General features: G+C 43.8%; 1 pseudogene; it reads right to left on the bottom strand.

Annotated features, from left to right (window-relative positions):
* Positions 1–6,644: 6,644 nt before the first annotated feature.
* LOC121167131 lies at positions 6,645–7,132 on the bottom strand (annotated as a pseudogene).
* Positions 7,133–14,994: the final 7,862 nt, after the last annotated feature.

The raw sequence follows: 14,994 nt of genomic DNA, 5'->3' as shown, positions 1-14,994 counted from the left end.
TGGGTTTGCCCTCCTACCATCATGATTTGTTCTGTGGCGATAAATACAGCTTCCTAGAATCTCCATGGCTTGGTGGACAGCAGAACGAACTGATGATTGCCGTGGTTAAATGAATCCTTTGTTGAACGAAGCATGCTCTGTTTTGATTAATTCCTGAGACTTAGTCCCTTCCCTTTGGGGGAGGCGATAGATTATTTTGAAAGTTGCACGTGTTCTGGTGTGCCACTAGCACAGACGGTATGCACACGTGAAGAGCTTAACTTCAATAGACTCTTGAGGCCCCACATCCATTTCAGAAGCTGGAGGGTCATTTACTATTACAGAGCATTAAGCTGTCCTTTTGCTGCTAAAAACCCACACATGAAATATTTTTGTAAGTTCATTTCTTCAGTACATTCGAGTGGACTCCAATGTGATTGTCATTCAACTGGTTAATAAAAAAAATCGTAGTCGGAGTTGATCCTCAGTGATTGGAGACTCTTTGCACAAAGAAAATCATGAAATGAAATCACCTGCATTAGTCACCAGGGAAGGAGTAGGGCTGGGGGATAGGATTTGCTAAGCTAGGTGGCCACAGAGATGCTAGTCAAAGACAAAAGGATGGTGCAGGAGAAAATGACAAATATGGTCGCCTCAAGGTTAAGCAGCAAGTACAAGGAGAATGTCTCTACCTGCAGCAATTCTGTCCAGCATCCCCCTAACACCATAAGTTTTCCTTTTAAAATAGGAATGATGACTTAAAAACGAAGCTGTGTCATCTTAGCTTGTCCCGCTCCACAACCCCAAGTCATCATGCCTTACAGATGGTTGGGCTGGTAATGAAATTCGGCAGTTGGTTCCAGGAATGGCACAGAACCTAGGACAAGCTGTAGCCCAGAGAGCCTGTGCTCAGGGACCCATGGCTCTGTGATCACAATCAATGGCTGATGTCCAGAATGTTTGTTACAGTTTTTAGTCTTATTTTTAAAGCAGATTTTATATTTATTTGTTGATTATTTTTTAATTTTTATTTTTCATGATACAGTTTCATAGGCTCAGGGAATTGTCCTCCCTCCTCCCTATTCTCCCTCCCCTCCCACTGTCACTGTTGTCACCTACATTATAATAGTATACCATTGTAGCCTTTCTTGAGGAAGACCACACAACCACATATAGTCTGGTTGGCCATGGCGCACTTGTGTCTATGAAATCCTTTTCCCTGGCTCGTGACAAGCGGATCCATTCCTTTCACCTGCCCAAGACACACTTACCAGATCAGTTACACTCTCAGTAATCTTGATTGGGTTTGCGCTCCTACCACGATGATTTGTTCTGTGGCAATAAATACAGCTTCCTAGAATCTCCATGGCTTGATTCATGGATTTGTCTGCTTCTGCTGCCTTTAGTAGCTGGCTCTTTTAACTTGGTCTTTCCAAAAAGCGATGATGGGAAAGCAGAAGTCAGAAAATAATGTTAAGAAGACAGGTCAGGTGAGATTGTCAAGGGCGTGGTACAGTAACTCAATGGTTCTCAAATCAGGCTCTTGGGACCCCATGGCAGTCATACAAGTTATTAAAGATATCCAAAGGGCTTTTGCCTACATTGGTTCTATGTACCAATACTGACTACCTTTAGAAATGAAAAAATTTTTAAATATCCGTTAATTCTAAAAGAAAATAAAGAGTTCTACTATATTGATAAAAGTGGCATTTCCTATGGAATGTAACAATTTTGCTATAACGCCCCCCAAATTAATGAAAATGGGCAGTGTTTTACTTTTTCAAATATTGTCAGTATTTGACTTAACAGAGCAATGGGATTCTTGTATTTTATCCTGCATTCAATCTGCTTTGATAAACTAAAATATCAAAGAAAATCTGTATCTACATAGATACAAGGTGGAAGAAAGAAGAGTATTTCAGTAGTCTTTTTTTTTTGATAATTGTGGATATTCTTTTGTACCCCAAATCAACAAATGAAAGCTTCTTAAAGGTCAATTATATTGTGAAATCTGAAACATATCAATGAAATTTTCAGTCTGTGACATTAAAATCCATGGATCTATTGTGAAATTAGAAAGACTCTTATTGCTCACCCATGACTTTATAACATCACATGTTGGTAATTTGCAAAATATTGGTTCCCTGAGTCAGGTGGAGCTTCCAACTGATGACACATTTGTTTAAGATCAACCAATCTTCTAACAGCTTTTAAGCATTGGGACCTGCCAAGCTCATGGCAGTGAATAAGAGTTTTCCAAAATTCCAATGCCTGCTTCAAAGCTAGAAATTTAGCAAAAAAATACTACTGCCAGCTTCTTTCCATTAAAAAAAATCTGTCAGATACCCAAGTCAAAATTTTATGAAAATTGTTCTCTCGAGCAAAAAAGTCTCTCTCACACACATATCTTTGTTAATCATGAGTATGCAGCTGAAATGACTTAGGTACACTTTTCATTTCATCACACAAAATATTTTTTTAAGATCAAGTTAAGCTAGCCAGCAGTTCCTCACCATAATGGAAACACCTGAGAACTAACTTGTAAAGGAAAATGTTTCCATGTTCTCATGGCTTTGGAGGTTCCTAGTCCAAGATCGGGGGCACTGGTATCTGATGAAGATGGAGGAACATCTGATGATGATGTATGGAGGGTGGATCACACAGTGAGCCAGGAAGCAGAGAGAGAGAGAGAGAAGAGTGTAAGCAGATGAGCAGCTAGACCCAATTCAGCTTTTTAAACCAACTTCTGAGGATGTCATTCCTGGGGCATGCCCCAATTACCCAGGGCCACCGGGCCCTCTCCTAATTAGTCTCCTAACCATTAACCATTCACATTAATCCATTAACACAAGACCTTGGGGATCAAGCCTTCAGCACATAGGCCATTGGGGTACACTCAAATTATTATCCAAACCATAACATGTACTCTAAGGTAAGATAGAATCAAACTTTGCTGCTTTACCAAGGACATCATGAAGTGAAACTAGTCATTTATTGGGGGCGGGGGTGAAGCACATTGACCTAAGACGCCTTGGTGTGGGCAGTTTTACCCTCAGTACTTTTATGTCATCATTGCCAACGTCAATACAATGAAAAGCATAATTACTATCCTAGCATCTCTGTGAAGGTCATTTGACCTGGCAGACTCTCTGGTCAGGTCTCAAAAGCCTGTGTGTAAGAGCTGTGTTCTGAGAAGCACTTTGCTAAGGTGTTGCAGGCTTGGGTTTTATCTGTGGACAGCTGGAACCCATGGGGGTGCCTACACTGGATACACTGTACCCTGGGGGGCTCCCAGCACCTGGGTTATTCCTGTACTTTACAGTGTTGTGTGACAGTGTGTGCACATCTAAGAAGACTGAACATCTTTATGGCAGAAACCAGTTCACACCCTTGAGCTCTCCAGCCCAGGGCCCACCTCGCTGACACTCCATACACGCTGCTGTGGGAATGCTCTGGGCATACCCTTCGGCGTGCTTCAGGCCAAAGCCAGGAACTCAAGATTCTTTAGGTGTCCCACTTTGGTGGCAGAGGTCCAAGAATTTGCACCATCATCTGCTGTTTTCATCTGTGCATTAGCAAGGAGCTAGATCAGAAGTCAGGACTCGAACTTGTTCTCATAGGTGAGGCTGGCATCTCAGGTGACTTAACAGTGCATCAGGACACTAGCCCTGAATTTGAATTTGCTTTTACAAAATTTATCAGCTAGTGCAGAACTTTAATTTTATTGGATTTGTTCATTGGAACAATAAAATTACATTGACAATGTACTTTCTCATTCTTATTTAATTTGGGTGGCTTTTTAGCAGGGTAATATACACTATATGTTAATTTTTTTTCACTACATACTGAACCATGGTGAATAATATAATTCTCCACTTCAGGCAAGCCAGAACAAGGTTTTTGTTTTTGTTTTTATTTTGTTTTCTAAATCCCACAAAAGCCAATTTTTTTTTAAGTTTGACTTTGCTTCCATACACCTAATGCCTCTGAGCAATTAATCTGAGGAAAGATTCCACACATTGGCACCTCACATGTGATTAAAAACCCTTGATGAATCTCTCTTCCCTGATTATGAAGCCATATTTAATTCAGTTCAATAAAACATTTAATTTTGTCTGTATCATCAGAGAAAGAAATTCACAGGTCAGCGTGTTCACAAAAAACATTGAGTAAATGAAAGTATATGACCTTTCTGTTCAGTTTCAGGTCAATTAAGCTTGTATAAAAAAAAAACCTTTCATTTTTTCCTCATGAACTCTTTGGGAATAGGATTAAACAGATGTCTCTACAAGCTTTGTAAGAGCCTTCTGCATTTAAAAAACAGTGGCCGTCTATTCAGTAAAAATTCAAATTATCTGTATTAAGGACTTTTTTTTTGCAGATTTGTTTATTTTTACTAGAAAGGCATATTCACAGAGAGAAGGAGAGACAAAGATCTTCAGTCCTTTGGCTCACTCCCCAAGTGGCCACAATGTCCAGAGCTGAGTTGATCTGAAACCAGGAGCCAGCAGCTTCTTCTGGGTCTCCCAAGTGGGTACAGGGTCCCTAGGCTTTGGGTTGTCCTCAACTGCTTTCCCAGGTCACAAGCAAGGAGCTGGATGGGAAGTGGAGTAGTTGGAACATGAACCGGTGCCCATATGGGATCTTCCTTATGCTGGTTCACTGTCTAGATGGCTTCCGTGATCTGCACTGGTCCAATCTGAAGCAAGGAGCCTGGAATTCATATATGGGCAAAGGACCAAACACTTGGACCATCTTTCACTGCTTTCACATGCCATTAGCAAGGAAGTAGAGCAGCCAGGAAATGAACTGGCATTGTGCAGCAGCCTTACCAGCTATGCCAAAGTGCCAATTGCCCTCCCCCTAGGGGGTTTCTCACATGACTGCAACTGGAGACTGGACCCATTGAATTCAGGTTACACACCTCCACTTCCACAGGCTGACATGATGCCAGGGGCTCATTGTGCCAGTGGAGCCAAACTGTGGGAATGTCATGGAACCCTGGGCACGTGAGTACTGATGCTGAAGCCAGGGGCGCTACTGCTTGGGCAGGCTCAGCAGCGGCACCAGTCATGCCCCTCCTTGGCCAGATCCTGCAGCTGATGCCATCTGTGTTGTCCACAGCATTTTTAAGAGCCCCAGACTGCGAAGCCCCAGGTGGCTCGGTAGAGTGACATGTGACAAAAAGGCAGCTCATTTGTATAAATGAACACATGTGGGCTGCTTTTCGAGTAAAAGTACCTGCATACACTGCTACTTCAAAGCCTCATGGAAGATGGAGTTAAATCAAAGTTTTGAAATGCAAGCATATATATATGTATATATGTTTATATACACATATATATGTATTTGTGTATTTGTAATATGTAATATGTAAATGTGTTTTTGTAATACACATTTCCCATAACGTTTTTGAAAGATATTTCATTTTTGGAAAGAAAAAAAAAGTGTGCATCCTTAGATATGAAGAGTGTTTCAGGGAGCTGATGCCATGGCTCAGCAGGCTAAGCCTGTGTGTGCAGTGCTGAATCCCCTGTGGGTACCAGCTCAAGTTCTGGCTGCTGCACTTCTGATGTCCTGGGAAAGCTGTAGAGGGTGGCCCAAGAACTTGTGTCCCTGTACCCTTATAGAAGGCCAGGAAGAAGTTCCTGATTCCTTGGCTTCAGATTGGCTCAGCTCCAGCCATTGCAGCCATCTGGGGAGTGAACCAGCAGATGCAAGATCTCTCTAATATTTTTTTTAATATAAAAGTGTTTCTGATTGGAATTCCTGGCACCAAGAATGTGAGCTGCTTGCTTGTTTGATAAATGCATTCATGAGTCAGTGTGCTGAGAGTGATGACGAAACCTGTATTTCCTATGCAGGAAGTTAAATTGTGGGGTCCCCGCCCTCTGTGAACGCTGCAGTGCAAAAAGGGAGCCACTCTGGCACCCTTCCTGGGCTGAGCAAGACAGTACATTCCAGATCTGAGCTCTGAGCCTTAATTCTCATTCCTGGTGGTACTTTATTCCTTGGTCCTCTATACTGCCCACCTGGACTTGGGCTCTCCTTTGCACCCCTACCCCTGACACTGCTTGCTCCTGTGCTGCTCTCAGTCTTAAGGAGCCCCCACCCTGCTCTGACAAAGGCAAAGAGAAAATGGCTGCATAGCTGGTATAAGTGAATCAATTTACTCTTTGTGTTAAGTACACTCCCAGCCAAGTCATTCAGCAAGCAGGTTTTTTTCCCTTGCTTCTTCCCACACAGCCTTTTGTCTCTCTTTCCTTCCTTCTTCCTTCAATTCCTCTTCCTTCCTCGATTAACCACCATCAAGTGTTCTTCCAGCCAGGGTTGGTGTTTTCACACAGCCTGATACAAAGCCAGGACCAGAGCTGCAGGTAAGAGATGAGATATGGTGCATACTCAAATCCCCTATAGAGTCATGTGTGTCCTGGACAGTGGGAGAACTTGATCCCAGCAGCAGCTATTTCTTTTCCAACAAAGAAGGCTGAAAGAAGTGGAGAGGCTGGGGACAATGGGAGAATGGGACAGTGGTTATGTTGTATCATGGCAAAGGTGGTGATAAGTATGGTGGCTGGATTTGCATTGTTTTCCCCTTCCAGCTCCTTCACATACATAACCGGACAACTTGGTTCACAATGTTAGGAAGAATGTGAAAGAAAATGTTAACCAGCCTGTGGGACTGCAGGCAGTGTATTATACACAGGGACTTTCAAGGCAGGAGTCCAGTGTGAACACTGGCAGAATAGACACAGCAAGTAGTCATTGGTAGTCTTGACATCAACATGAGCCTCAATCATGGTCTGCCACTTTTTGACCATGGAGCACATCTTGTCCCAGGTGAGGTCCACACCGTGGAAGTTGGTGAGGCAGTTTTTGCCCTGAACGTCCTCGGTGATGAGCTTGAACTTGTGAAAGACCACTTCATTGTTCTGCAGGTTGGCGAGGCTCACCATGAAGACACGACCCTTGAGGCCGTTGGAGGCAATTTTGGTTCCTTGGGTCCTTGTGACCAGGGTCTTCCCAATATTTCTGATGTTGAACATGGTTGGTGCTTTCACATCATACCAGTCTTAGAAAATGGATCCATCACTTTCTTCTTGGCTCCCTTTTTGCCAACTTTCGTAAGGCGCTTGTTCTTGCTGACTGCCATGGTGCCCGCTCAGAGAGTCAAAAGGCAGATGCTAGGTTTGATGAAATACCACTTGGCATGGACCCTGGCCCAGTGCCCTCACAGTGGCTTTCCCCTTGGCTTACACAGATTGTCTGGTCTTAAATGAGGAATGACTAGAGTGGCTCTTGGGGCAAGGGGAATCTAGTGAGTGGAATGGGCAATCTGAGTCAAAGAGGCTCTTCAGAGTCATTCAGGGCTGCAGTAGATAGTGATTCCCTCTCCAAATGATTTTAAAGGTGTCATTGCCACATCAAGTCCAAGTTTATGTGAATTCACTCTTCTTGAGTCGACCCTGCTGAGCTCTGGCTCCTTGGCTACTGGCACCATGCCATTCCTCATAGAGAGAAAGGGGTAGCCATGCCCTCCTGCAGTTGCCAGTGCTTTGCATACATTCGCACACTAACCCTCATAGTGAGGCTATGAGATATATACTTTCTCACACACTATAGAAAACTAACCTTCACCTTGAGGAATGCAAATTAGTTTCTTTTTCATGCCTAATATTTTTGGCAAGGACTTCTTTTTTTTTAAGATTTATTTTTATTTTTATTACAAAGTCAGATATACAGAGAGGAGGAGAAACAGAGAGGAAGATCTTCCATCTGATGATTCACTCCCCAAGTGACCACAACGGCCAGTGCTGTGCCGATCTGGAGCCAGGAGCCAGGAACTTCTTCCAGGTCTCCCACACGGGTGCAGGATCCCAAAGCATTGGGTCATCCTCAACTGCTTTCCCAGGCTACAAGCAGGGAGCTGGATGGGAAATGGAGCTGCCAGGGTTAGATTCGGCGCCCATATGGGATCTGGGCACATTCAATGCACACCATTAGGCCACAGTGCTGGGCCCAAGGACTTCTAATACGATAACAAATTGGAACTTTTTGCAAATTGGAAATGAGTAATTAAAATTATCCTTGTTTGTAGATGACATGATTCTCCACATAGAACTAAAAGATTAAATCAAGAGACTGTTGGAACTCATACAATAATTTGGCAGGGTAGCAGAATACAAAATTAATGAACATAAATTGAGGCTCTAGTACACTGAAATAACTTCATGGCTAAGAAAGAAATTCTAAGTACAGTCCCCTTTAAAATAGTGGAGAGGAATAGCAGATATCCTGTAATTAACCTAATCTAAGATGTGGAAGACCTCTATAATTAAAATTTAAGTACATAAAAAATAGAATAAAATATTAAAAATGGAGAAACTTACCATGTTCCTGGATCAGCAGGATCAATATCATCAAAATGTCCATATTATCAAAAATAATATACAAATTCAATGCAATCCCAATCAAAATCCCAACAACATTTTTCTCAGAAATAGAAGATACAAAAGTTCATCTGGAAACACAAGAGACCATGAATAGCCAAAGTTATCCTGAAGAATAAAAATCAAGCTGGAGGAATCACAATTCCAGACCTCAAGATATACTACAGAGCAGTGGTCATCAAAACAGTCTGGTACAGAAACAGAGAAGATCAGAGAAACAGAATAGAAACACCAGAAGGGAGCCCACACATATACAGCCAACTAATATTTGACAAGAGAACTGAAAATAATTCTGGTCTCTTCAACAAATGCTTTTGGGACAACTGGATAGCAGCCTGCAGAGGTAAGAAGCAAGATCTCCACCTTACATAAAAATCAGCTCTAAATGGATCAAGAACCTAAATCTGCACCCAGAAACCATCAAACTATTAGAGGAAAACATAGGAAGCATTCTCCAAGATACAGGAATTGGGAAAGACTTCTTAGAAAAGTCACCAAAAGCACAGGCAGTCAAAGCCAAAATAAACAAATGGGACTACATCAAACTAAGAAGCTTCTGTACAACAAAGGAAATGATCAACAAAGTGAAGAAGCAATCAACAGAATGGGAGAAAATCTTTGCACACTACACAACCAGAATTTATAAAGAATTTTAGAAACTCAATGACAGCAAAACAAACAACTCTGTGAAGAAATGGGCAAAGGAAATGAACAGACATTTTTCAAAAGAACAGATTCAAATGGCTAACAGATACATGAAAAAATGTTCAGGCTCCCTAGCTATCAGGGAAATATAAATAAAAACCACATTGAGGTTCCACCTAACTCCAGTGAAATTGGCCTACATTCAGAACTCTATTAACAATACCTGCTGGCGTGGATATAGGGAGAAAGGTATCCTCCTTCATTGCTGGTGGGAGTGTAGGCTAGTACAACCACTATGGAAGTCAGTATAGAGAGTGCTGAGAGAACTGAAATTTACTCTGCTTACCTAGTTATCCCACTTCTGGGAATATATCCAAAGGAAATGAAATTTGCATATGAGAAAGGGATCTGTAATCCTATATTCATAGCAGCACGATCCGCAATAACAAAGAAACAGAAACAACCCAGATGTCCATCAAAAGAGGAGTGGATAAAGAAGCTGTGGTATATCTACTCCATGAAATACTCTTCAACTATTAAAAAGAATGAAATTCTACCATTTGCAACAAAATGGTCCTAACTAGAGACCATTATGCTCAGTGAAACAAGTCAATCCCAAAAGGACAAATATCATATGTTCTCTCTGATATAAGGCAATCTCCTTGCAAAATATAAGATCAATAACCCTTTCAACATTGTTTGTGCTACATCTCAGGGGGGTGATATTTTTGTTTTTAACTTTCATTCATTCAAAGAGGGCTTTTTTCTTGTTGATTTACTCACTGACTCGTAGGTCAGACAGTAGTATTTTTTTGTTTCGAGAAGGTTTTTTGATTTTCTTTTTCATTTCTTCAGCAACACATTGGTCATTCAGTAGCATGTTATTTAACTTCATGTTGTAAATTTTCTATTTTTCTTTCTGTTGTTGATTTTGTTTTATGGCTTTTATTTAAAGAGATTTACAATATCTGTGTAATAGAGACTATCACAACCAGATGTGAAGATACAATGCAGTAAACATCTCCACTTCCAAATCAAAGAGGAACTCTCAATGAAACTTTAGTATATTTTGACAATACGATGCTGGACTCTGTCATTGTTCATAACTACAATGTCAGGACACACTTAAATAGCAGAATGACCAGCTTAAGACTATTTGTGAAGGACTATATTACTGTAACAATATGAGGGGAATAAGTGGAGATTAGAGATCAGTCTCACACTCACCTCTGAGTGCCTGGGGATCGAGTCCTGCCTCACCCTGCAAACTGGTGTCCTACTAGATGTGCCTGGGCAGCAGCAAGAATGGCCCTAGAACCTGGGATCATGACACCCAGGTGGGAGACCCAGATGGAATTCCTGGTTCCTGGCTTTGGCCTGGCCCAGTAACTATGGATATGTGGGGAGTAAGCCAGCAAAAGAAAGAAATTTTTCTGTTTGTGCCTTTGTCTCTCTGTTATTCTGCTTTCCAAGTAAATAAATGAGTGTGAGAAAAAAGTACATCTACTGTACACTCCTCTCACCCATCTACCAGGGGAAGATGGGGAAACAAGAGGAGCCTTTGAAGGGGTCTGGGAAGTTCCAAGTTCTAAAGATGTCCATAGCAGTGTCTCCCATCTCACCATGAGTGTGACACTTCTCCCAGAGTGTGCTTAGCTCTGGACAGGTTGCAGTTGCTGGTGGCAATAGTCTGAGAAGGCTTTACCAGGGGCAGGTGCTGACTGTATCTTTTTAAGTTGTCACTTTGGACACCTGCAGTTCACATCACAGTGCCTGGTTGGACTTCCAGCTCTTCAGCCTTCTGGGTGGCAGCAGGTAATGGCCCAAATACTTGGGTTCCTGACACCTGAGTATGAGAACTCCAAATGAAGTTCTGGGATTCTGGTTGCAGTGTGATTCAGCCCCAAATACTGTGAGCATTTGGGGAGTCAGTCAGCAGATGGAAGATTGCCACCCACCCCCCAACTCTGCCCTTTACCTTTCCAAAAAAAGGACCTACATGGCTCTGCTTTGGGAGTTAAGACATTGCTCTATGAGCCTTGGCAGCCAAGCCACCCAAAGGAGCCAGGTGGAGGTGTCAGGTCAGAAGCCTCCACTGAGGTCCCTGCCACTCGAGGCTCCCAGCACCAGAGTAAAAAACAGTCAGATGCCCCATGTGCTCCTTGCAAATCCCTGGTCCACAGAGTCCACGAGCAAAATCAAATGGTCATCTCAAGGCTCACTGTGGTCTGTATGCGCACCCTCCAGAATTATCTATTGAAGCTTAATGGTCAATGTGATGGTACTAACAAGTGGGACCTCCTGAAGATCACTTCACACTGAGAGGAGAGAGCCCTCATTCATGGGTTGAGTGACTTTGTGAAAGGGCTGGAGGGAGAGGCCAGGCCCTGCATCTACCTGCATATTGCAAGGACTCAGCCACATGACTCCAGCCTACTAGAGAGTGGCCTCACCAGACTCGCATCTGCTGGGACCTTGACCTTGGCCTTCCAGCCTCCGGGATGGTGAGAAATAAATGTCTACTCTCTGTAAATCACCCAGGCTGTGCCATCCTCTGCACGAATGGACCAAGGACAGAGAGCCCCGCTGACTAGATAGGAAAGGGTGTTTTCAGCTCTGAGTGCGGCCCTGCCAAGGAGGACAAGTGAGGGCTTCCACGACACTTGGTAACATGGGACAAGAACACAGCAGGCAGCATCCAGGCTGTGAGATATACAGGTGCTTCGCAGAGCATGATGGAACAGGTGGGCTTTGTGTGATGGCAGCAGGGCAGGAGCAAAAAAAGACATAATGGGGAAAGTGGATTGTTTAAATTGTCTGCTTCCTTCTGCATCCCTTCCTTACATGGGTCAGGGCAGAGAGGACTTTATTACCCCTACTCATCTTTTCAGAAATCTGAGTGGGGTCCAGTGGCTCCCCACTGCAAGGGTCCCAATCCATATGGCTGTGCCTCTACCCAGTTCTGGCATAAGATCTGCCATACGAATCTTCAGCAGCCCTTATGAATCATTCTTGTCTTTAAACAGAGCAAATGAGGTTATACCCCTTTGGGAAAAACTACAATAATTAAAATGTCACTGCTTTTCCTGATTCTTGTAATTAAAGTCTGTTAGCCTCATTCTGGGAGAAGCTGATGAGTTTTAATGTTTTCAATGAATGATGCAGCGTGTGAACAGACGAACATGGAGGGTGGTGACGTTAACCTGGACCCTGGCTGCCTGCTCTCCTGAGGGCCCGAGCCTCCAGATGCTTCTCCTTCAGAGAACAGGTGCAGCTCAGCATTTCCAGGTAGTGGGGTGGGGGTGGGATTCAGCCAATGGGATAGGGAGGGGCAGGTGGGAAAATGAAAGACAGGGAATTCTGGCTGGCAGATGTGGTGGATGAGGAAAGCTAGAGGAGTGTGGAGTCTTGTGGGGAGGGATCTGAGGCTAGGGGCTGGCACCCAGATCCAGTACTTATCCTTGGCTTGTTTGCATGGTTGGGGATGGGGCACTCAGGAACAAGACAGGCAGTGAACCCCTGCCCTCCATGGACATGGAGTCCAGACAAACTTCTTTTGTCCTAAGTCTAGGTCAGTAAGAAGCCTCAGAAACACAGTGAGGGCATCTTTTTTTTTTTTTTAAAGGTCTAGTTATTTGGAAAACAGAGCAACAGAGAGAGAATGAGCAACTGGGAGAGTGCCTCCATCTCCTGGTTTACTCCCCAAGTGGACAACACAACAGCCAGATCCTGGCCAGGCTAAGCAAGGAGCCCTAGAACTCCATCTGAATGTACTATATATGGGGGATGGGAGTCAGGGGTTATAATCCAAAGTATCTGAGCCATTTCTTCTGCCTTCCCAGAAATACTTTCCTTTAGCAGGAAACTGGATGCAAAGCAGAGTAGCCAAGACTCAAACAAGCATTCTGATATAGGATACTAACATCTCAAGGTGTGGCTCAACATACTGCGCCATAATTCTGGCTCCAAGAGAGTGAGTCTTGTCACATATACAATGAGTACAGAAGAAACCCAATGTTCTGAATAATTGAACCAGGTTTTCACAAGGCCCCTCCGTATTCCTTAGGCCTTTCTAACCTTCATCTTCCTCCGTGAAGTGAGGCGTTCATTGTGCTCCAGCTGCAAGAAGGATAAACATTCACAGTACAAACAAGTTCATGTCCCATCCCGGTGACCTTCACCACTGGGCCCCTTGCTGAGGGTCCTCACTGTATGTGCAGGGGTGAACTGGGTGGGTTCTCTGGGTTCTCTTCCCTTTGGTCTCTTGGCACCTCCCTGGTGGTGGCATTGTGGTTGTGTTCCTGGTCGGCCACCTTCCTCCTGCCAACCTTCTCGGTTTCTGTTTGTTTTACTCATGTATTCACTCATTCACCAATGCCAGGCAAGCACTAGAAGCCACACAAGCATGGACCCTTCCTAACTTGATGGGAATTATAATTTTAAATTTGCCAATACAAATACATATTGAGCATTGCTCTTGGGTAAATGCTGTTCCAGACATGGGTTCACTCCTCAAATGACCACAAAAGCTGAAACTGGGCCAGTCTGAAGCCAGGAGCCAGGAATTTCTTCAGGATCTCCCACATGGGTGCAGGGTCCCAGGGACTAGGGGCATCCTCAGCTGCAGATAGGACACAAACCAGTGTCCATATGGGATGCTGGCACTACATGAGGAGGCTTAGCTTGCTACACCATAAGGTACTGACCTGCAGTTTGATTAATGTGATCAGACAACCCAAGCATCATGCAAATTCCCTTATTCTGAGTAGAAGGGTGGTACCCTACTGCTCACTAAGAGAGTATTAAACACCTGAGCTGGTCTTATGGGACAATGGCATTCATCCAGCAGAGGCCATTGGCTTATAAGACAAAAGGAGAAAAGAAAGGCTTTTCTGATCCTGGTAGCTTTGTAGTTGTGTTAAGACTGATAAGGTATCAGTGTGCAGCCCTCAACCCCAAGATTCTAGTTCAGTTGGTTAGGAACTGCATTTGGCCTTCCTCAGGTATCCTCCGGGCATGCTCTGAGGTGGCCTGAGCCAACAATCATAGAAATTTAGGTTCAAGACAGGAGCAAGCTGGGCATTGTTTTTCCCCTACTGCTTATAGCATTAAAACTGTTCACAAGACAGAATAAGAAAGCTTCCTAAAGTTTTTTGTGAACCTGAGATTACTGGCTTAGTGCAATGCGCTGGTTTGAATCCACAGAGTTGGCATCAAGGACTTTTATGCCACTGCTTTGAGCTAAGTGATTTTGTGAACACAAAAGCAAATCCAGTTGTGCCTGCAGACCTGAGCAGTTCTAAATGATACTTAACCATAAAGGGAAGGAATGGACATGAGGGACCTTGGCCTTGGGTGTGCCTTTGCCTGCCTGCCTTTGTGCTTTTCCAGGAAATTGATTCACATCTTGTTCAGTCGGTTTCATGTTTGGTCTCCAGGTCTGTCCTGAAGATCAGCTTGATCTGATGGGCTCAGCGAACTACCCTCTGGTCTGTTCTGGATTCTGTGCCTCTCCAGGCCCAGTTCTGGTCCTTTTGCCGCTGTCCTTCCTGTGTGTTGGGGGATCCAAAGGCTGAAGAGAAAGTGTCCCTCAGAGCCCATGGTTTGCCCTCTTCATGCAGACACCAAGTATTCCCCACTTGATTGTCCCCCTGAGCTCAGGGGGCCTCTGCCCCAAGACAGCCTCTCATACTGACCCCTGACCTGGCCCTAAGCCCAGGAGTGGCCAAGCATGACCATTCACAGATATGTGGACATGTGAGCTGGGGTCCACCTGTATGGGAGATGGAACCAGAATTGGGGAAGATAAGACTAGGAGGAGACATCAGCTGGCCCATCTGGCCAATACTTGTAGACATAACACTGAGTTATCCTTGAAACTGGCCTTTCCGAATCATCAGAAAGTGTATCTGTCAAAACC

Source organism: Ochotona curzoniae, unplaced genomic scaffold (genome assembly GCF_017591425.1).
Source record: "Ochotona curzoniae isolate NIBS_2020 unplaced genomic scaffold, NIBS_Ocur_1.0 patch336, whole genome shotgun sequence".
Lineage (NCBI taxonomy): Eukaryota > Metazoa > Chordata > Mammalia > Lagomorpha > Ochotonidae > Ochotona > Ochotona curzoniae.
This window is presented reverse-complemented; position numbering and strand designations above follow the sequence as displayed.